The sequence below is a fragment of the Petaurus breviceps genome, unplaced genomic scaffold (assembly GCF_028583685.1).
Source record: "Petaurus breviceps papuanus isolate PSGF00001 unplaced genomic scaffold, PetGlider_PUasm1.0 90925, whole genome shotgun sequence".
Classification (NCBI taxonomy): domain Eukaryota; kingdom Metazoa; phylum Chordata; class Mammalia; order Diprotodontia; family Petauridae; genus Petaurus; species Petaurus breviceps.
Genome location: NW_027187380.1, coordinates 16,964,369 through 16,988,110, shown reverse-complemented (window position 1 = coordinate 16,988,110; position 23,742 = coordinate 16,964,369). Strand labels below are relative to the sequence as shown.

General features: G+C 39.8%; 1 long non-coding RNA gene across 1 annotated transcript in view; it reads right to left on the bottom strand.

Moving 5' to 3' along the window:
* Window positions 1-23,742, bottom strand: part of LOC138152577 (uncharacterized) — a 271,906-nt gene that overhangs the window by 17,814 nt on the left and 230,350 nt on the right. The window contains exon 3 of the long non-coding RNA XR_011166129.1: window positions 14,270-14,334. This is a non-coding gene — a long non-coding RNA (uncharacterized lncRNA). The remainder of the gene's footprint in view (window positions 1-14,269; window positions 14,335-23,742) is intronic.

The window sequence follows — 23,742 nt, the reverse complement described above, 5'->3', positions numbered from 1 at the left end:
TCTCTCTCTCTCTCTCTCTCTCTCTCTCTCTCTCTCTCTCTCTCTCTTTCTCTCTCTGTCTCTCTCTCTCCTCCTCTCCCTCCCCCATTTTCTCTTCCCCTCTCCCTCTCCTTCCCCCCCCTCAATAAAGTGAATGTGGGAGAAAACTCAAACCAAGCCTACAGCCTTGGCCCCCATCCCTCCAGTGCCAGCAGGCACCCGGGCCTCCACATTCAGTCACTTTGCACTGCCTACTGGGGGTGGGGAGAGGGTAGAACCCTGGGAAGAGGGGGAAGCCAGAGGCAGAGAACAGATCCTTCTGGGCTGAAGCCACAGAGACCCAGCCCTTCAGTCACATCACGTGGCACAGGCTGCAGCAGGACAACTTCCTCAACATGTCTGGACTTGATTCACAATGGATGACTTCAACAACAATGGAGGGGTGGACAGTGAAGCTAGAACTGAAGGAAAAGCCTGGGTACTGCTGGGACGGGGGAAAAATTTAATGATTCAAAGAAATGAGGGGAAAAAAGGCTATCTTCCTCTCTGCTCCCCTCCTCCTAGTGAAAATTATCTCATTAGTTCCAGGGACTCTTAGAGGCCAACTTTAAATGACTCCTGTAATAGGGATTTCATGGGATTATAGGATTTAAAACCGAAAGGAACCTTAGGGATCATCTATTCAACCTCTTAGCATTGTGGAGTTTGGGAGGGTATAAGGGCTAAAGTGGGGTGAGTGACTTGCCCAAGGTCACACAATTAATAAGTGGCAATCTTCAAACCTAGGTCTTCTGACTAAATTCATAACTCTAATCTGACTCCTATGAAGTAGTATGAAAGTAGACAAAGTAAAATTTAAAGGGACAATGGGGAAAAAATATATCTATATGAATGTTTGAAATGTATGAGAGTATGTGTGTATATATATGTGTGTGTACGTGTATATGTATGTATTCACAAATGTATATGTGTGTATTATATATGTATGTTGTATACCTGTGTATAAATGTATATACACATTTATTGTCCAGTCATTCAGTCATGTCCAACTCTTCGTGACCCCATGAACTTGTCCATGGAGTTTTCTTGGCAAACATACTAGAGTGGATCACCATTTCCTTCTCCAGTGTGTCCCCATTTTATAGATAAGGAACTGAGGCAAATAGGAGTTAAGTGACTTGCCCGGGGTCACACAGGTAGTAAGTGTCTAGGACCAAATTTGAACTCTGATCTTCCTGATTCCAGGCCTGGTATATGCAAGCATACATACATAATACATACATAGACACATATACATATACATATACACCACACATACATCCACTTAGTGAATTTGCGGGGGAATTATGAAGTATTGTTATACCCCTATATCAAGTTAAGGCTCTGAATATTTTCACAACCCATGTCTCCAAAATATAATGAATAAACTCTTAACTCCAAGCATAAGGGCCTTCTCAAACAATGATGGGGATTTTTGACAACCTGGCATGAAGGGCTATTCACACACAGTAAACTCCTCACCTTGGGATTTAAAGCTCTCCACCAGCTGGTTAAACCTTTCCAATGCAGCCTCATCTCCCACTAGCTCCCCAAACAAATCAGTCATGCTTGTCTCTAATAAATACACATACACAATTTCTGCCACCAGGCTTTTACTCATGTTGCTCCCCCACATCTTGAATGCCCCTGCTCCCTTCCTCTCTCCAGTAACTCTAATCTCATTTTTTTTTCAAGGCCTTACTTCCACCATAGGGCCTTTCCTGACTATTCAGTCCACAAAGATCTTCTCAATCTCTTAACTTCCTATACAGCACATGTACTTTCTACATATGATGTGGGTTCAAATCCAGTTTCAGATACTGTCTGTGTGACCTTGGGCAAAATAACCTCTAGGGGTCTCAGTTTCCTCATCTATAAAATAAATAGGTTATATGATGCCCAACATTCCTTCCAGGCCTAAATTCATAATCTTATGATCTAGGACATAGGTATGCCTTCAATGATTTAATTAAGGAAATGCTTATTAAATAACTTTAGTATGCAAGGTACTGAAGTAAAATCTGTGCCCTTTTATTTCCTGATTCTTTGATGGGAATCTTGGTCTTCCCAAGAAGCACCCTGAAAACAAATTATATATTCTTTTATTATTATAATTGTTATTTTAGTCTCTGGCAGCCACAAGGGCAATGCTGGGCATGCATCAAGCACTTAAGAAAAACTGTTTAATTTCACAAGCTGGTCTATGGCATTGCAAAATTCCAGCCTAACATATGATGCTCTATAAGGTTGTATATACTTTGCCAAAGGGACAGCAAAACAAGGTGGGAACTCATTTATTTGGGCAGTGAGGTCCAGGAAAAAGAGCACAGGAATTTGAGCCACTCAGAATTCTATGTTGAAATTCTTCCTCTAACACTTATTAGCAGTGTGACACTGGGAAAGTCCCCTTACTTCTGTGAGCCTAGTTTCCTTCTCTATGAAATAGGAACAATACTTTCCCTACAAACCTATTATTATGAGGAAGGCACTTTGTAAAATCTTAAAGCACTCTGTATAGACACAAGTTATTGCTTATTGAGTACCTCTGTGTAATAATAATATTACAAGCAACTTGTATTTGTATAGAGACCTACAATTTACAAAGCATTTTCATCATAGCAACCAAATGAGGTAGATAGTACAAATGTGATTATCTCCATTTTAAAGATGAGAAAACTAAGGATCAGAGACAGAGTTGTACTGGCATGTGTTTAACAGCTGGCTAGGGGATGGGGATGTATGCAGGATGCACTTTTTAGTTTTAATCTGCATCATCAACATTTCCTCCATCACTCTCTTAAGTCTAGACCAGTTGCCCAAAGGCAACTCAGGCCATAGTTTGACAATCCATAGATAGAACAATAAATAAAGCCTGTTTTATAGCATTTGCCAACTTTCAGGATATAAATACCCAAGCTGAAAATTTAATGATCACCTTGGGTACAAGCTGGCTGTAGCACATCACTATCAGAGAGGTGAAAGAACTTGTTCAAGGTTATTAGGTGAGAAAGTAGCCAAGAAAGGACTAGAACCAAGGACTCTCATCCCACCATCCCCTCATATCATCTTCCTTTGTTCCTATCTTACATTATACAGGTAAGTTGGCAAAGCACTGAAGTAGCCAGTCATTTTCAACCCAAGAGGATAACTTCAGGTGCTCCTTTTCCAAAAGTTCAGGTCATAAACCAGACCTGTCTTGTACTTATACCTGAACACATAACAAATGTTTGATGTATTGAAGTGAAGGTAAAGAACACAGAAGAGAATATAACTTTTAGAGTTAGCCTCTCAGAATTATAGGTTCTAACCAGGAGATGTAGGAGTCAGTCAAAGCTATCCCCAAAAGATGACCGACTGTTTATGAATGGAATTAGCACCAGCCTAGTTGTTCTTCATTCCCTTCAGGTGTATTCACCTCTTCATGACCCCATTTTTTTCTTGGCAGAGATACTGGAGTGGTTTGCCATTCCCTTCTCTTCCTCATTTAACGGATGAGGAAACTGAGACAAACTGGGTTCAGTGACTTCCCTAGGGTGACACAGTAAGTATTGGAAGACAGATTTAACTCAGGTCCTCCTGACTTCAGACCCAGCACTCTGTGCCACCTAGCTGCCCCATACCAGACTAAGGGGAACAGGAATTATAGCTTCTAGTATTTGGCCCTGCCAAGACCTGGTTGCTCTTGGACAATGTCACTTCCCCTCTCTTGGTCTCACTTTCCCCATTCATAAAAGAAAAGTGTTGAACTAGATGACCTCTAAGATCATGCCCAATTTGACTACCCTATGGTTCTGAGATTTGGGGAAGTGATATAACAGAGGAAAAAGAGAACTTACTGGCCCTAGAGACTAAAAGCCTAGGTTTGAGTCTTGACTCACACCAGCTTAGAAAAGTCAATTAATCTTTCAGAATCTCAGTTTTGTCATTTGAACGATAAGGATGCATGCTACATTTGCACAGGAGTGTTGTGAGAAATGCTCTTTGTGAACCTCAAAATGAGATACATGCATGTGTTGCTGTACATGAAATACTGGTTGTTGTCATCATTATTATTATTCTAAATATAGGAGAATAATAGAAGGCAAACTCACAATGGAATATGGGCAGAGTTCTCTTAGGAAGGAGCATATGGCCCATTTAGCCCCATGCCAGTCTCTGGGTGCTGCTTCCTGCAGTCTCTCTCATTGTGGCCACCAAGACTTTAGGAAGATGAGTAGTAAGTGGTAAATAAATCTCTACCCCCTCCACATTCTCACCATCCTTCCTAGACACTGGACCATTGTAGGGACAGAGTAGGGCAGAGCACAGGGCTAGAGCTCTAGGGTAGTACATGAGAGAATGTGAGATCCAGCCCAACTTCTCCCCTCCATCCAAGCTCCCACTCCAACTTCAACTCCAGGGAATAAAGAGTGCTTCATTGCCTTTGTGTAAACTCTGGTGACCTTCTCTGTCATGCCTATAAAACAGTTTGGTAAAGGATAGACAGATAGGGAACTGATATTTTAGAGGGAGAAGGAACTGAGGGTGGTGGTGGAGTTTGGTTTTCTACAGACCCTGATCATGTAAGATTCAATCTAGGCCTTCCCAGAGGGCTGTAGGGCATGTCTCTAGAAAACTAAGAAGAAAATCTGCTGAGAATACTCTTCTAAAAAGTACTGGTGGATGGAGTGGTAAAGGAAAGGAAGGGGAAATGGCAAGAAGGAGGTGAGGATCTAAATCCCTATGTACCATGCCTAATAAGCAGACCTCCAAAGAACTTTTCCTAACCTGCTCAAGAAGAGTAATTCCACCCTAACAATGCATTTTGCCAACCAACAAAAAAAGCAGCCACACCAGCCACTGAGGAACTCTGCTGCTGTTGAATGCTTAAGGTCAATGGGGCACGAGTGTATGGCCCTCATGCCAGACAACTCCCTGTGTGAAATGAGTTGGCAGAACTCCTCCTTATGCCCCTGGAATGGGCGGCCTACACCACCTGTCAGCATTAATTGGCATCTCTGGCAAAGGGCTGACAGGGCCATGGGAGGCAGAACTCTGGAGGTGCCCCTACAGGCTAGGGAAGGACACATGGATAGTGCTTCAGGGCAGGATATGACAAAAGGGAGAATGCAGCCCAGCTTCTCCCCTCCATCCAAGCTCCCACTCCCACCACAAAGAGGATCAGGACTCAAGTACTCAGACTGTAAGGCTGGATCCTTTGATCCTCATCCCTGATGCACATACCTCCAGATAAGAAGAGAACAATCATGGTTCAATTTGCCCTAATCCATCTCTTTCCTTCCCTCCTCATCTTTCCTTCCATTTTTTTCATCCCAAGGCTGCTTATGTTGACTGAGCACCTGGCAGGCCCAGAGGCATCTGCAGTTGTGGCATATGGTAGAGTGAGGGTGCTAGGGGATGGGAAGTGAATGTCTCAAAGCATTGCAAAGACAAGGTACACACAGTAAGCAAGGCAGGCTTCTGTTCCCATGACACTTTTCCTGGCAACATGTTAATAACTAACCACGACCCAGACAGGTGCTGGCGGCTTAGCCTTAGGAGTTGTTGTTCAATGCTAGAGGTGAGTCATTTCCATTTTATGAGCTCCCAGCAGACTGAGTCACCAGGGGCTGACCCTTTCACACAGACACTACATACCTTGGCACAATGACATTTGCATCAATGATTGATAGACCCATATGCTTCCCAGGCCCCATGGGCTCCATGTAGGAAGAGGTCCTCCTTGGACAGAGTAGGCCAGGTAGAATTCCACTATCTAAAATACATATAGCCCCTCCATATTCCCTATGTTGGCAGCTGGGTTCAATTTCTACATCAAAAAATAGATTTTTTAATCAGTTTTTGAGACCTAGAATACCAGAGTCCTAGAGAAACTTACCCATTACTGTTGATTGGTAAATCTTCTAAGTGCTTTCTGTCTCAATTCCTAAGTATGTTTCTTCCCTCCCCGTCAAACTCACTTGGGAATCTGAGAAGTTGGTCTCTTTGGATCTAAGTTACTACATTGCAATGGAATCATCTGAAAGCCAGCTTCAGCAGGAGAGAAGCTGAAGGTGAGTGCACTCAGCCACAGGAAAGGGGCTGAGCCTACAACAGAAGACAGGAAGCAAAAATCTTTCTGATCCTCTCCCCTCTTCCTATATCTTGCTTGAATAGAGGCCATATCAATCAAGAAAGCCGGACATCTAAATGTCTAAACACTTTGGCTTATCCGATCTTCTCCCACCCACATGCAGCTCCTAAAAAAAAAAAAAACAGTTCCAGGATTTTCTGTTTTGTTTTTTATCAGAAAAGTCCCTCTTGCTATCTGGTTTCTAAAGCTGACAACAAATAGATTGTATCAGTCTAGTGAACATAGAAGGGAGGGAATGTGGCAGCTGGTCAGCACAGTGAATAGAGTCTAGAATCAAGATGACCTGAGTTTAAATCAGACACTTATGAACTGTGTGACCCTGGGCAAGTCAATTGACCTCTGTCTACCTCGGTTTCCTCATCCATAAAATGGGGATAATAGGGTTGTTATGAGGATCAAATATTTGTAATTTGTAATTATTCTAACAGGTAATATTTATAAAGTACATAACACAATGTTTGATACATAGTAGGTATGATCTAAATGCTAGCTATTACTATTATTAATAACCGGTGAAGTCAACAATGAGCTAGGTAAATGACACAGGTTTTTTTCACGAAAAGAAAAACCAATAAGGAGAAATTACATGGGAGGTTAAATGATAGCTGAGTGCGTCAGGAAAACCAATCATTAGACAACCACTGGTGTTTTGGGGTGAACTCCACTGGTGTAGATGGGAAGACACACTAATTCCTCTTCTGGTAAGCTTTATCCCCACCTTCTCCCCAGCCCCAGTTTCCATCTATCATTTATCAAAAGGTAAGTCATTCTGATTGAGTAAAGTCCTGAATGTGCATCCTACAAATGGAGGCCCTTGCTAAGACCAGGGCTCTGAGGTGTCCCAGGGCTTTCTCTGCACATGCGTCTTATGTACATAAGCTATAGAAACAGTGCAGCTAAGGTGCAGGTTTATAACAAAGGGGAAAGAGAGGTCATAAGCAGAGAGAGAACCCCTACTCCCAGGGCCTGGCACCTGGAGAATAAATGAGTCATTAGGTCAGACTAGTGACCATGATGTCCTGGGATGAGGTGAGTAGGAGTAGGGGGAGAAGCTACCAAAATGACATGTACTAAGGTGACTCACATTTGGGCACAGAGGGTGAATGTTCAGTCTTCTTGTCCTCAGGGCCAGTCACTGTCACAGTGAGGTCATCCCTGCCACCACTCAAAACCAACATTCTATTCTTTTTTCTCCCAACAGTCCCCCTTCCCACCCACTCACCCCTACATCCCTGCTATTGACCATGGTGGGCAGGCTCTGGGTTCCAGTTTGAATGCCAGTTTCACCACTGATTCACTGTGTGAGCTGAGAGGGGTACTCAGCTTCTCTATCTATAAAATGGGCATCATAACTTCTACCTGTCTCATAGAGGTATTCTGAAGCTATTGATATTATTAATTCACAGATAGAGGTAGAATGGTTAAAAGAAATCATCAAATATAAGCTTTACACAAATCATGAATCTCTTTTAAATTTCCCCAAAAGGCTTAATGCAATACAGGATTTGCTTGAAGATCTCCAGTGACAGAAAACTCCATCTCCTGAGATAATATATTCATCTTTTAATAATAGCATTTATATTGTGCTTTAAGGTTCACAAATAGTTTTATACATTTCATTTCATGTAATCCTCACAACAACCCAAGAAGGTAGGTGTTATTACTCTACCCATTTGACAGATGAAGAAACTAAGGCTAGTAGAGGTTGAATAACTTGCCCAAGACCAAGCTAGTAAGTATCTGAGGCATGATTTGAATTCAGGTCTTCTTGACTCCCAGTCCAGCCCTCTATCCACTAATACAGCTTTCCTTCTATCACACAAAAATCCATCTCATTTTCATTTCTTTCCATTGGTCCTAATACTTCCCTCCAGAACTGGGCAAAACAACAAGTCTAATCCCTCTTCAGATGCTTGGAAGTGGCTTTCACATTCTAAATCTTCTTTAGGTTAAACAGCTGTAGTCCCTTCCAAGAATCTTTGTATGCCATGGCTACAGGTATCCCCACCATTCTGGCCATCTCCTTCTGGATATACTCCAGTTTGTCAATGTCCTTCTTAAAATGTGGTACCCAGAATTGTATGTGATTGTGTTCAGTCATTTTCAGTCTAGTCCAACTCTTCCTAAGCCCATTTGGTGTTTTCTTGGCAGAGGTACTTGAGTGGTTCACAAATTCCTTCTACAAGTCATTTTTATATATACAGAAACTAAGGCAAACAGGGTGAAGTGACTTGCCCAGGGTCACACAGGTATTGCATGTCTCAGGTCAGATTTGAACTGAGGAAGTTCATTAGGTCTTCCTGATTCCAAGCCCAGGACTCTGCACTATGGCACCACCTTGCTGCTCTTAGATGTATGTACATGATACTTTCAGGCTGATAATAGTGGTACTACTGCCTGCGCCTCACATTCTGTACTTCATGCTTTACTCATGCTAGTTAATCACAGACTTTTAATGTGGCGTAACTTATAGATGACTTGAATGGGACGTGTGATTACCAAGAACTCCTAGGTCTTTTTTTGAGTGAACTGCTTTCTAGACCCATCCTTCTCACCCCAAGTATGCTCCTTCTGTGACTGAAATTTTGAACCAAATATAAAACTATTCAGTGATAAGCAAAAGCACTTATATAAATGCAAGGTAATTGTGCTAGTGATACATAAAAAGGCAGTGTTGAGCTCAAAGTCAAGAACTGTGTCCAAACCTTGCCTCCAACACTTATTGCCTATGTGACTCTGAGCGAGCCCCTTAATCTCCCTGTGCCTCAGTTTTCTCGTCTGTAAAACATGGACTGTAATACCAGTAGTACCTGCCTACCTCTCAGGATTACTATGAGGCTCAAATGACATAAAAGTACATCAGCATTTTGTGCGCAGCTAACAGCACAGTAGACAGAGTGTTGAGCCAAGAATCAGGAAGACTCATCTTCCTGAGTTCGGATTTCAGACACGTACTAGCTGTGTGACCTTGGGCAAGTCACTTAATGTTGTTTGCTTCAGTTTCTTCATCTGTAAAATGAGTTAGAGAAGGAAATAGCAAGCCATTCCAGTATCTTTACAAAAAAAAAAAAAGAAACCAACCCAAATGGTTCACAAAGAATCAAACGCAACAGAAACAATTGAACAAGGTATATAAGTATTTATTATTATTAAGGGTTTTTTATTCATAAATATTATTATTTTAGGAGTCCTAAAATGGTAAGTTTCAGCTTCATTGCCATCCCTCTCTGAAAGCCAGGGCCCTATGAGTAAAATATTTATATTAAGCTACTGGTTGATCAGGAAAATCTTCTAGAAGACAAAGTATTTGAAGAACTTAAGAGAATCTACTTAGGGAAAAAAAAAATCATGACCTCAGAAGAAAGATTCTGAAAATGAGCTTTATACTTTAATTCCTCCCTTCTTTTCATCAGACTTTCCAATAGTATTACCATATTCTCCTAGTGTCTCTACAGGTGGAGATGCACCAAGAAAACTCCTGGTACTATTGAGTCACTACAACTGGGAGTCCCTGCCTGGTTTAGCATCTATGGGATTGGGGAGCAGAAAATTCCATGAAACAAATATACTAGACATGAATCCCTTAGAGGTATGTGGTTTTCAAGATACCCCCTATTATCAAGGAACATTTATCAAGAAATCAACTTTGCAAACTATTGGCTCTCTAAAGAGAACCACTCTGACTTGGCTTATGAGACAACGAGTCAGAAAGACACAGATACTGACTCAGACAGAAAACTTTGGGGATCTTAAGACTAAACCTTTCCACACTCTGATCTCTGCTTACCCAAAGGACTCCAAAGAGTAAGAAGGAAATTATTTTATTATTTCATTCCACAAAGAATGAACCAAAATCTTCAGTTTCTACTCAGGGAGGGAAAGAATAGGGGTCAAGAGGAGAAGCAGGGCAGGGGGAGGGAAAGGGAGAGGGGCGGCTAGGTGGCGCAGTGAGTAAAGTGCCGGCCCCAGAGTCAGGAGGGCCTGAGTTTGGTTCTGGCCTCAGATACTTAACACCCATACAAAAAAACTAGCCGTGTAACCTTGGGCAAGTTACTTAACCTCAATTGCCCTCCAAAAGGAAAAAAAAAAAGGAGGAGGAGAAGCACGGGAATGAGAAAGGTTGAGAGATTCTCTTCAAGGCAATCCCTACAAGGACCAAAGGAGGAAAATGTTCATTACCTGACTAGGGCAGCAACCACTAACAGTTCCATTTTAGCCAACCTGTGGCAAAGGGAGGCCACTGTAACAATTCATTGGTCATGTATCCCACTTTGAGAGGGAGCAGTAAAGAAGTAGGTCAGTCTTGGAATCAAGAACACTTGGGCTCCCATTCTTCCTCTTATATATATTAGATGAATGACCATGCTTCTATCACTTAGCTTCCTTATCTTAGACAATGTTCTAAGTCTGTAAGTTATGGAACAGTTGCTGAGCTTCATAAGGGAAGGGGCACAGTGGATAGAGTACCAAGCATGGAGTCAGAACGATTCATCTTCCTGAGTTCAAATATGGTCTCAGATACTTACTAGCTATGTGACTCTGGGCAAGTCACGAAACCCTGTTTGCCTCAGTTTCCTCATCTATAAAATAAGCTGGAGAAGGAAATGGCCAACCACTCCAGTATCTCTGCCAAGAAGATTACAAATGGCGTCATGAAGAATCAGACATGACTGAAAAAGGATTGAACAACAACAAGGGAATGGAATTTTCACAGTGGGCATTCTTCATGACAAAGAAATCACAGATACAGACAAGACAACAAAAAGAGATTAACATAACTCTACCATTTCTTCCAACAGGTATCTCTCTTATCTCTAGATGGTTTGGTGGATATAGTGCTGGATCTGGAGACAGAAAGACCTGAGTTCAAATTCAGCCTCAGGCACTCACCAGACAAGTGTGACACTGGGCAAGTTATTTCACTGGTTTCTCTCAATTTCCTCATCTGTAAAACATGAATTATAATAGCACCTACTGGGTGGCTATGTGGTGCAGTCAGTAGAGCCCTGGCCCTGGAATCAGGAGGACCTGAGTTCAAATCCGGCCTCAGACACATAACAATTACTAGCCATGTGACCATGGGCAAGTCACTTCACCCCAAATGCCCTGCCTTCCCCCCTTAAAAAAGCAAAAAACCAAAAAAAACTCCACCAATAATAGCACCTACCTCCCAAGGTTTTTGTGAGGATCAAATAAGATAATGATTGCAAAATGCTTAGTACACTGCCTTTTACATAGTAAACATCATAAAAAGTTAACCATCATTATTGTCATTATTACTTCTTTCTATCTCTCCCTTACCCCTTGTTTTCTTTCTCCTTTATTTCCCTTTTGAGGGGAAAAAGGAGAAAGCTCCCTTTCTCTCCTGTCTCACAGATATTGCTTAATTTCACTAGTGGCACTCAGGCTTAGGGAATTTAGTGACACCTGTTTTGGACTATGAGGCCAGGTTACCATGGGCGGAGGCCCTTGTCTGGGAAGTCAAACCTCTCAGGGTTTAATCATCAGGAAATGACATCATTGATTCCAACCAACCAGCACATGCCAGCAGACTGTTCCTAACCACTATGAACAACATCCAACTCCATTCCATTCTGATTTAAAGGATCCTGAGCAGATGAAACAGTGTTCCTTGAATAGTCTCTTTACCTTCTTGCCTCATGGCCTCACTGTTTCAACACCAAAGCTATGGTAGAGTAGAAAAGAATGCTAGATTTGGGTCCAAGAATTGAGGTTCAAATTCAGTCTTGAATCTTATGTCTGCTACCGAGTGGCTGTATAGCCATGGGCAAATCATTTAAAAACTCCATGGAACTCAGCTTCTCTACCTAAAAAATCAAGATCAATAAGACCAGCTATATTATCCACCTCCCTAGGTTGTTGTAGGGCTCAAATGAGCAAATATTTATATAAAATGCTTTGTAAATTACAAAGCTCTATGTAAATGCAAGTTACTCTTATTATAATCACTACTTTGATTACAGATGCCTCTTTATGTGCAATGGAGGTGTTAGATGGCTATATATGGTGGCGAGTGGGGGTGGGGAGTGTGGTTGTCATCAAGAAAGCAAGAACAATGACTTATTTGGAAATCCCCTTAGAATTATTCGTTAACTTCTCTGTCCTTCCCTGCCCTGCTTTACCCTTACCCAAATTCTAGGTAGCCAACAAATCCCAGAAAGAAAATCTCTAAGAGACATTTTTTCTCTTGACCCATCCCTCAGACAGTTCATCAGCACCATGCAGAAAACAATCGTTGGGTACAAAATTCTGTACTTAACACTATGTGGTGGGGGATGAGAAAGAGATTCAGAAGAAATAAAAGATAGGGTCCTCTAGAACACAACTAGAAAGATAGAATAAGCACATATTTATAGAGTTACTGAAGGGCATATTTACAGAATTCCACATATATATATAGATAGATAGATAGATAGATACGTGTGTGTGTGTGTGTGTGTGTGTGTGTGTGTGTGTGTAAATTAACTGCATACAAACCAAGCCACACATTGCTGAGGTCATGCCTACTGGAGAAGCAGTCAGTTGAAGTCTTCTTGGAGAAAGGAGCTTTGAATTGTTCCATGAAAGCTGTGAGGTCATGGATGGTAAAAGAAGCCTGGTGAGGGCATTCTAGACAGAGCAAGTTGGGTGCAGCCAATAAGTTTGAGATTTTGTATAAACAAAGAATGAAAAATGAGATTTATGAGACATGAGGAGGCAGACAGATGGAGACTTCGAAATGCCAGACTGAGCATCTGGGTTACTAGACAATAGGAAGATATATTGGGTTCTTAACCAAGGGACTGACATGATGAAGACTGAATTTGGGGAAGGTGTTTCTGGTAGCCTTGTGTAGAATTAATTAAGTGCTGGTGAAGGAAGAGGGATTGGAAATTCATAAAGGTACTGGAGGAGAATGCTGCAATATGCTACGGGAAACTAAGAGAGTAGCAGTGGGCCTAGAAAAGACAGGATAGAGCTCAGAAATACTGGAGACAAAGAATTGGAAAGACTCAGTAATGAATTAGATAGGGCATTGAAAAAGTACCAGGTATCCTTTGCAGAAGGAATGAAGCAAGTAGTGAAAACGAAGAAGTCTATGTTATGTATACCAAATCCACCCAGGTTCTGGGTTTTCAATTAAATAAGAAGTCATACTATTAAAGATACAGGAATGAAATCCATAATTCTGACCTAGAGCTACAGGACAACTGCTGTAGACTAAGTATTGACATTTATTTACTACTGGTAAATCCAGTCCTTGTAATCAAACATCTCATTCCTTTCTGCCCAAACTTTATTTTATGAACAAAAACCTAACTTGATATAATTCAAGAATGCCTAGAGATCCTCTTTGATCTCATAGCAAAATTCTTCCTTCTTGCAAAAAGATCAATTCTTGATCAACATAGGGGAAAATAAACAATTTCTTAATAAGAAGAAGAAAAATTGAATTGCTTGCTCTAAGAAGTAATGATTTTCCCATCACTATACATGCAGCCAGTCAGTCAACAAGCATTTATTAAGTATTTACTGTGTGCCAGGCACCATGTGACACACATATACACACTGTTCTTGCCCCTCAAGAAGCTTACATTCTAATGAGGGATATAGCATATAAATAACTAAGTAAATAAATAAATATATGCAGATAGAAGGTCATCTGAAATGGAGAGCCTAGAACATTTGTTAGGAATGTTTTTTTTAAAGGGTTTCTGTATAGGTATGGGTAGGACTAGAATATCCCTTTCGATTTGAATATTCCTTTGAAGGTAGGTATCAGGTGGAATCTTCTTATTCTAAAGAGGTATTCTAGATGATTGGAAATGACCTGCTCAAGTTCTACATGGTTCTAAATGGCAACTCCAAATTCTTGGTAACCCAGAATTGGATTCCTGGATTAGGAGATGGTTCAGACAGGCATAGAAAGCAAGAAGGCCCAGATGAATCATCAATACTTTAAAAAGTAGTCTATTTCCAGAAATTCTCTTTATTACCCAATAGCAAGACACTGACATTCGTTTCATCTGACGTCAAGGGTAGGGATAGTGAGGAAAGACGTTCAAATTGAAGTCACCAGGGCCTTAAAAGATAGCAATCATAAAGTATACAGCATACCTTATTCATTTGTGTAAGATTGAAGCATCCTGTCTGCCACATCTGCCACAATCTTCTGAGTTCAGCTGGAAAAATAAGGAGAAGGCACAGAAATTACACAAAGACACTGACTAACAGAAAACAAAATTCATCTCCAAATTAAAACACGTGGTCCACCTTGACAAAGAAATGGAAGCTTAATGGTTATGGGAATGGAGAGTAACACATAAATTCAAAGACACTGTGAAGCAAGAACCAATAGGACTTGGGAAATATCATTGTGAATTACAGAGTGAGAATTAAAGTCCTCTCCACCCTACCTTCAAATGTCACATTCCCTGTATTTCCATTTAACCTGTAAATCCGTTTTGCCTTACCTTTTCCCCAATGCAAAATCACTCCTTCATCAGGAGGAACATAACACCTCAAACTCATCTTAAGCATTATTAGGTACCTGAAGATGCATATTTGACCAGGATGGGGTTAGGCAGCCTTCACAAGACCTGACACGATGTCAAGCACTCCCTAGCCAAAACAGTTCCCTATCCATATAGTTTAAAAATCTAAGGTGCAGAATGCATTGAAAAGACACATTTTTATTACTTTTGTTTAGTAATGTTTTATTGATACATTTTGATTTTACATCTCTATATTTCCAGATACGTTGTATTCTCACCCACCATTCATGAAGCCCTTCCTTGGAACAAAGAAATACAGTTGAGTAAAATCAACCGATTCAGTCTGACAACGTATGCAACATGCTATCTCCTTCGTCTCCTACCTTCCTACTGAAAAGAGAGATATGTTCCCTCCTCTCATCTCTTCTCCAATATCAAGACTAATCATTATAATTACTTAATATGAAGCTTCATTTTAACACTCTTTTCATGATTTATTTTACCTACTGTATTTATTGCTCTGCTGATTTTGCTTACTTCACTATGTACCAGTTCACTTCTGAATTGCTCATATTCATCATTTCTTATGGCACTATAATGTTTCATGACTCTTACATACCATGATTTGTTTATCCATCCAACAACCACTGGACAGCCATTTTGGTTCCAGTTTTTTACAACCACAAAAGTCTCTTCTATAATTTTTTCTTTTGGTATGTACATACCATTTACCTCTGTCTTTGAATCTCTAAGTTAAAAGGATGAATGATATAGTGATTTTCTCAAGTAATCCTAATTATTTTCCAGAATGATTATTCCCATTTTCAGCTCCACGAACAGTATATCAGTGTGCCCATCTTCTCATGGCCCATCCAGTGATGACTATTTCCATCTTTTGTCATCTTTGTCAATTTGCAGAGTGTGCAAGCATTGTTGTTTTTGACTTGCATTTCTCCTATTTATAGTGTTTTGGAGCAATCATTCATAAACCTGTCAATAGCCTGTATATTTGTTTTAGAAAATTTTTTGTATCCTGTGACTACTTATCTGTTGGGGAAAAATTCTTAGTCTTACATAGTCAAGTTAGTTCTATATGCCTCTTGACTTTTTTTTAACTTTTAAATAAAATAAAATTTATAAACTAAGAGAAGTGATGTAATGGATAAAGAACTGGATTCAGAGTGAGAAGAATCTGAGTTCAAGTCTCACCTCTGATACATACTGGCTATGTGACCCTAGACATGTCATCTACCTCCTTGGTGCTCTAGGCCACAGAGTCAAATTTGACCCTCAAAACTCCCAATTGCCGCCTGAACCCAATTAAAATGTAAAAGAGAAATATTAAACAAACTAAATAAAAATTATAATACAACACAGATAATTTCAATTTGTGGTTTTCTCAGCAGGGATCAGTTTTCTATTGTTTGACACCACTGTTAAGTTGCAGAGAGGACATCAACCTGCATTGGTAGAAAGTGATATACCAGTGAAATCAAAGGTCTTGTCCCTATTCCTATCCCTATAAACTAAGACATAAATGGATACTAATAAATGAACTGAGCTGAGGTAAATATCATGTGATAACAAATTTAGAACTGAAGGGCACCTTGGAGGTCATCTACGCCAATCTTTTCTTTTTACAGGCAAGAAAGCTTAGGCCCAGAGAGGCAGTAATTTGCCTAATGTTACCCAGTTAATCTGTGGTAGAACTAGGACAATAATTCAGGTTTTCTAACTGGATTCCATGCTATTTCTACTATGCCAGGTTATCTCCATGGCTCCAGGGTGATAATGGATCTCTAAGAGGTTAGGGTTATTCCTGAGCTGATCAGATGCCTTCCCACTCCTCTCTTCTTTCTTGTACACAAACTGAAGGAGGTGATGCCTCCCAAGGAGGGTGAGAGAGATCAGCACCTACAGGACTCTGGTCTCCATTTCTGCCAGTCTTGCCTGGTCCTGATGTGAAGAGTCTTACTGCCTCAACCATGGACTCTTCACCACATAAGCGCTGCTAAGACCACCCTGGAGAACTCCAACCCTGTTCTTCCAGTCTCAGAAGTCAGAGACAGGCATGGTGGCTGCTGTTGGCCACTTGCCCCACTATAGCACACCAGATGCTAGACCTCTGAGGTATCCCAGTGACCTAGAAAAATCAGATTCAGCTCCCCAAGGCCTTCAATGACAACAACAACAAAACCCCCCACCCTTCAAAACACACACACACACCCTCCACCCTGCAGACTTCCCTCCTCAATATCTCATGAATAATTGTGAATAAGACACCACCTAGTGGTTCATGACTCAAATACAAAAGAAAAACAAAACCAAAACAAAACCAAGACAAAAATAAACACCAAACTTTGGCTGAAATGGATTTGCTCCCTGAAAAGGGTAGGGAATGGTCTCCTGGGTAAAGGCCAGAAGACAAATATATTCACAGACACTTCGCAAGGTTCCCACCCCTCAAGAATCAACAAAGCACAAAGTCTAGAGGAGTCTATGGAAAATGGCAGGGAAAGAAGGGGAAAAGATACATAACAACCCTAAGAGTCTCTGACCTATTATATAAGAGAAATCCCTACCACTGATGAACTGGTAGACATTAAAAGGGAGTCCTTTTCTAAGACCCATTTTTAATAAGCTAAAAGTAGGGTGGATCAATTTCCAGCAGAATTCTACCCAAGTCATTGTAATAACAAACCACCGGAGTGAGCTTCTATCTTCCCTAAACTTCTAAAATTGACCTCTGGGCAAATGCTCTACTTGATCTTCATCCATACCTTGTCATGAAGCTAGGCATACCTCCCCTTCAGTTTTCCACTCCCAGAATGGTTACAAGCCTTCTTTCTCCCCAAGCAAATTAAAAGTGTGTTGGTGCTTTGGGCCTGGTTCTGATTAGGCAGTACCCAAGAAAATATATTTGTTCACTAGTTTGTTGACATGAAGAGAGGGAAGAGCATTAAAGACAAACATTCTCTCTTTCTCTCTCTCTCTGTCTGTCTCTCTATCTCTCTCTGTCTCTGTCCATCTCTCTCCCTTCCTCTCCCTCTCTCCTTTATCTCCCATTCTCTTTTTCCTTCTATCTGTCTGTCTGTCTGTCTCTACCCCTGGAGCAAAAAAGCCCAACATACATCACACCCGGCCCTATAAAAGATAATTATACAATCTGATCTGGCAAATTAGTCCAGCTGAACAGTCTAATTCTCACAATGAATTCCAGGGTTGGAACAGCAAGTAAAATTAACCTGAAGTTTTATTGGGACATGCCCCAGGGTCAGGATTAGGGCTTTCTGTTGAGACTGGGTAGAAGGGGCCTCTCTCTCCTCCATTATACCTTCGTTTGGCCTGTAGAGGGGCAGATGGTGTTACAGGGATCTCCCTGGCTCCCCATCCTACTCAAGGTACAATTTAATAAGCAACTAAATGAAGTAGCAAAAATAAAGGAAGGCATATGCTGTAAGGCAAGCAAACAAAAAAAGAGTTAGATCATCCCAACTTCCATATACTCAACAGGAGGCACTTACCTCATACAAGATAAACAAAAAACCATTGGCATTCCCAGATGACAATTTACCCTTCTAATTGCTCTGGTATAACAATGTGATGTTTGCTCAGAGAGAAACACAAACAAATACACATTTCTCTATATACATATACATATGAACTTCCCTTTCTTTTTTAATCTTCAAGAATTCTTCCAAGAGAATATATTTGTTAACAGCATGTCATTGCCCATCTCCTTGGTTCATTAAAAAGCTGGCTCACCTAAGAATTGTTACCACAAAGAATCAGCAATCTTTATGAATACTAATAATAATAAAAACCTGACAGGAAGAGATATAAAAAGAAATTCCCTTCAAAATAACTATAGAATATATGTGTAAATATCTGGGAGTTCTTTACCATATGACCACAAAACATTCTTTACAGAAATGAAGACAGATACCACCAATCCCAAGATACTATTTGCTTATAGTTAGTGCCAACAAAATTAAAATGATGTTACTACCTAAATTAATTTACTTTTTCAGCATAGAACTAGAACAAATAATAGCAAAAATCATCTGGAAAACAAAAGATCAAGAATCTGAAGGGAAATAATGAAGAAAATTTTGAAGGAAGGACCTGAGAAGCACCAGACCTTACCCTATACTACAAAGCATCAAAAACTTTTTGATACTAGTTCAAAGAAAAAAGGAAGGTCAAACCATGGAAAAAATAAAGTATGCAAGGCCCATAAACAATCATATTTATTAGGAGAGTGTTCAATAAACCCAAGAACTTCAGCTACTGGAATAAGGACTCATTATACAACAAAATTTCTGGAAAAACTGGAAAGCAGTATGGCAGAAAATAGATTAATCCTGATGTCTCATACCACATGCCATAAAAAGCTCCAAATGACTATATCATCTAGCTACAAAAATTCATATCACAAAAAATTAGAGGAACAAGAAAGGATAGAGCTTGCATAATTGTAGAAGAAGAAATATCAAACAAGAAACAAGGAGGATCACAGAGATGAAATGGATTAATTCAATTCCATAAATTTTTATCTTAAAGTTTTACATAAACCTAATCACTTCAGTTAAAATTAGAAGGGAAGCAATTAAATAGAGAAAAATCTTGGCAACAAATTTCTCTGTTAAGGGTCATATAATCAAGACATAAGGAGAATTGAGATAGAAGAATAAGAACCATTCCCCAATAGATAAATGGTCAATGGATATGAATACACTGAAAAGAAAGAAATTAAGTTATCGATAATTATATGAAAAAAATGTTCCAAATTTCTAATAATAAGCAATTCCAAATTAAACAGTTTTGAGATCCTACCTCACACTCACAAGATTGGCAAAGATGACCAAAAAATAGGTAATAGCAATTGTTTGAGAGGATGTATGACAAGCAAACTAAAGCACTCTTGGGGAAGCTATGAATGCATCAAACCATTGTGGAAATCTATTTGGACCTCTATCCAAAAAGTTAACTATCCTTTAAATTAGCAATGCCATTATCAGGCACATACCTCAAAGGAAAAGACCCAAATACACAAAAGTCTTGATAGCAGCAGTTTTTACTGAAGCAAAGAATTAGAAATAAAGCAGATAGGGAATGAAGTAACTGAACAAATTATGTCATATAAATGCTATGGATTATTATGCTGCCCTAATACATCATACTGTTTGTCTTCTCAATGAATGGAGGAGGGACTAGAGAAAGAAAATTTGGAACTCAAAATTTTTTTTAAATGAAAAATGAATGCTGGAGTGGTTTGCAATTTCCTTCTCCAACTCACTTTACAGATAAAGAATGAAGGCAAACAGGGTTAAGTGACTTACCCAGGGTCACACAGCTAATAAGTGTCTGAGGCCATATTTGAACTCCCAAAGATGAGTCTTCCTGTCTTCAGGCCCAGCAGTCTATCCACTGTGCCAAGGCAAAAGAAAGCCACTGAGGATTTTTGCTTAGAAGAATGTCACAGATCTTCAAAGAATTTCAAAGTTGGGAGGGATCTTGGCAGTCATGTATTCCAACTTATTTCCAAAAGGAAAACCCACTATAATGTAACTAAGAAGAAATTACACAATCTCTGCTTCTCTAATGATGGATGAACCCATTATCAATTTGGCCATTTGGAGGGTATGTTACAAATGGGAAAAACTGGGTATCTTGAAGGATAATAGTTCCCCCAGTAGGATCTGGCAAAAGGGAGAAGTTCTTAGTGGTGAGCTCATAGATGGTTCTGGATGACAAGGACAGCAATCACAAGAGCCTTTGATAGGAGCATTATGACTGACCAGACTATTACTAGAAGAAACTTTAAAAGATTATTCTATCTAGCTTCTTCATCTTATAGATAATCTCTTAATTTCTAGAATTAAGAGATCTGGATTAAGAATCCTCACTCTGTGTAATGGAATATTACTGTACTCCTGAGAAACAAACAACAACAGCTAACAAAATGTGCTAGGTGCTTTACAATTCTTATACCACTTAATCCTCACAACAACCCTGGGAGGTAGGTACTGTTATTACCTTCATTTTCCACCAAATGATGAAAGTGAAGAATTCAGAGCAGTAGAAGGCAGCTCGGAGTACAGGGTGTGGAGTAGTGAATAGAGCTCTAGTCTTGGTGTGAATGAAGAGTTGCATTCAAATCCTGCCTCAGATTATCAGAGTGGCCCTGAGCAAGTCACTTAACCTCTCTAATGCCTCAGTTTCTTCCTCTGTAAAACAAAGGGGTTGGACTTGATAGTCTCTGAGATCCTATAACCCTAAAGCTTATATGAATTGATGCAAATAAAGTAATAAGATACACAATAATGACAAGAAAAGAAAAAAGAAAAACAAAGCTGAACATTGACCAACATTGACAAATGACCAAGTTAGTCTCCCAAGGGATAAGAAAATGGAACTCCTCCCTTCTTTGAGGAGGTAGGAGACTGCGGATGTACAATATTGCATATTCTTTCAGAATCTACTGATCCACTGGTTATTTTTGTTGAACTGCTTCCCTCTCCTTTTCCTTTTTATTATTTGTCACAAAGGATGGGGCCTCTGCATAGGAAAGGAAGGGAGGGAATTAAAAGTTTGAAAATGAAAGTGCCATAAACACAAAAATATCAATAATTTTAAAAGAACTTTGGTTCTCTTACTAATCAGCTGTATGACCTTGGCTATGTCTTTCTTTTTTTTTTTTTGCTTTTTGAAGGGGGAAACATAGGGCAACTGGGGTTAAGTGACTTGTCCAAGGTCACACAGCTAGTAAGTGTTAAGTGTCTGAGGTCCCATTTGAACTCAGGTCCTCCTGACTCCAGGGCCGGTACTCTATTCACTGTGCCACCTAGCCGCCCCATTGGCTAAGTCATTATAACCAATCATCTAGGTCCTTTCCAGCTTTAGTTCATAGGCACTAATAGGTGATTCTAATAAATGCTATATAAATGCTTATTCCCTTCCTTTCCTGACCAGCAATTTTATATACCTATTTAACATACTATACCATATCAATATACCAAAGGATCAGTATTTGGTAAAATTCAAAGAGTAAAGATAACAGTGATTCATTTAGGAACCAGACTGCAAAGGACAAAGTCCTCATTCTATTCAGTTTCACTCATGGTTTCATATATCTTGACCAAGTAGTCTCTTTTTTTGTTTAGTCATTTTTTAATCATGTCTGACTCTTTATGACCCCATGAGAGGTTTTTCTTGGCAAAGATACTAGAGTGGTTTGCCATTTCCTTCTCCCATTCATTTTACAGATGAGAAATCTGAGGCAAACAGGGTGAAGTGACTTGCCCAGGGTCACACAGCTACCGTGTTTCCCCGATAATAAGACACTTATTTTTTTGGACAGAAAAACACCAGAGGGCTTATTTTCAGGGGAGGGCTTATTTTAATGAACATTGACAGCAATTTTAATAAACAGGTAAATGTGAACAAAAAAATGTACCTTTATTCAATAATGAATTCAATAAAGAACAGGATGACGCGCTCACTGCTGCAGCTCTGATTGGATGCAGCTCGGAGCACGGCGTGCGTTTCACGGGGGGGGACGGTGCATACAGAGGGTACAGTAATGTAGCGTGTAGCACAGGGGATCACCTTCACTACAGTAGCAATCTCAATAGGGCTTATTTTGGGGGGAGGGCTTGTTTTAGAGGAATCTTACACAGTAAGGGGAGGGCTTATTTTCGGGATAGGTCTTATTATCGGGGAAACACGGTAGTAAGTATCTGAAGCCACATTTGAACTCAAGTCTTCCTGTCTTCTAGCACTCTATCCACTATGGCACCTAGTTGCCCCACCTTTCCATAATTTTACAATAGATGGGAGAACATATTCACAACAATACATTTCTTTAGAAGAAGAAATTTGTATAAGTGTTGTTTGTATTGTTTTGATTTAAGAGAGGATAATTTTACCCACCAGAGGAAAAAGCACCAGAAGAAAAAGGCAAATAGTACATAATTGTTTTTGGATTATCCAAAAATAATTTGAGATTTTACTGGAGTAGGTATTCTTTCACTAATGTGGACCTCATCCTTTCTCTGCCTCAGTGTCTTGATATAGATAGATAGATGGATAGATAGATAGATAGATAGACAGACAGACAGACAGATGGATAGGAGATATCTATTTCTATAGATACATATAGTGATAATTATATAAATATATTTATCTCTATCTATAGATATGTGTTATATCTATTGCTATATCTATATACATACTACTATGGCCAACAAACAAACAAACTCAGTCATCTTTTTGACCAGCTTCCTGGTGAGTCTTCCTATACTTAACCAGGCTGATCTTTGGACCACCGACAGTCTGTTGCCAGGCCTCTACTGGAAGCCTTTCATTTTGGTAGGACCTACAGAATTTGCATTCCTCATTTATAATCTTCAAGGACACAGTGTCAACTCCATTACCAAGCAAATCCATGGTAAGACATTGGAGGAGAACTTCCGTGGAGGACAATTAGTCTAAAGGAAGAAAAATTCTAATGTTCAACGGTGTAGTTCATATAATTTGTGTTATTTACTGTAGGGGAGCCAGCACACATGGTACATTTTCTTCAGGAACCTTGATATTATATATGTAGGGCAACTTGGAAGCCCTCAATACCTGTCCAACAAAACTCAAGTCAAACACTATGGACTGTGTCGGTTCCAAGATATTAAAGGTAAACCACTCATCCTTCTTTTCTATCAACAAACTATAAACTATAATAAGTGGAGAGTATTGTGTACTATCAATCACAATCTATTAACAATTTTGCTTAACCATTTTTTAAAATGAAAAGGTATATGGGAAGGGGCAGATTGTTGGGGAGCTAATAAATAAGAATAAGAATAATAAACTAAGAAAAACAGCCCAGATGTGACTCTCTTTTTTTTTTGGGTTAATATAAGCATTGGAGGGGCGGCTAGGTGGCACAGTGAGTAAAGTGCCGGCCCCGGAGTCAGGAGGACCTGAGTTTGGTTCCGGCCTCAGACACTTAACACCCACAAAAAAAAAAAAAAAAAAAACCTAGCCGTGTAACCTTGGGCAAGTTACTTAACTCCAATTGCCCTCCAAAAGGCAAAT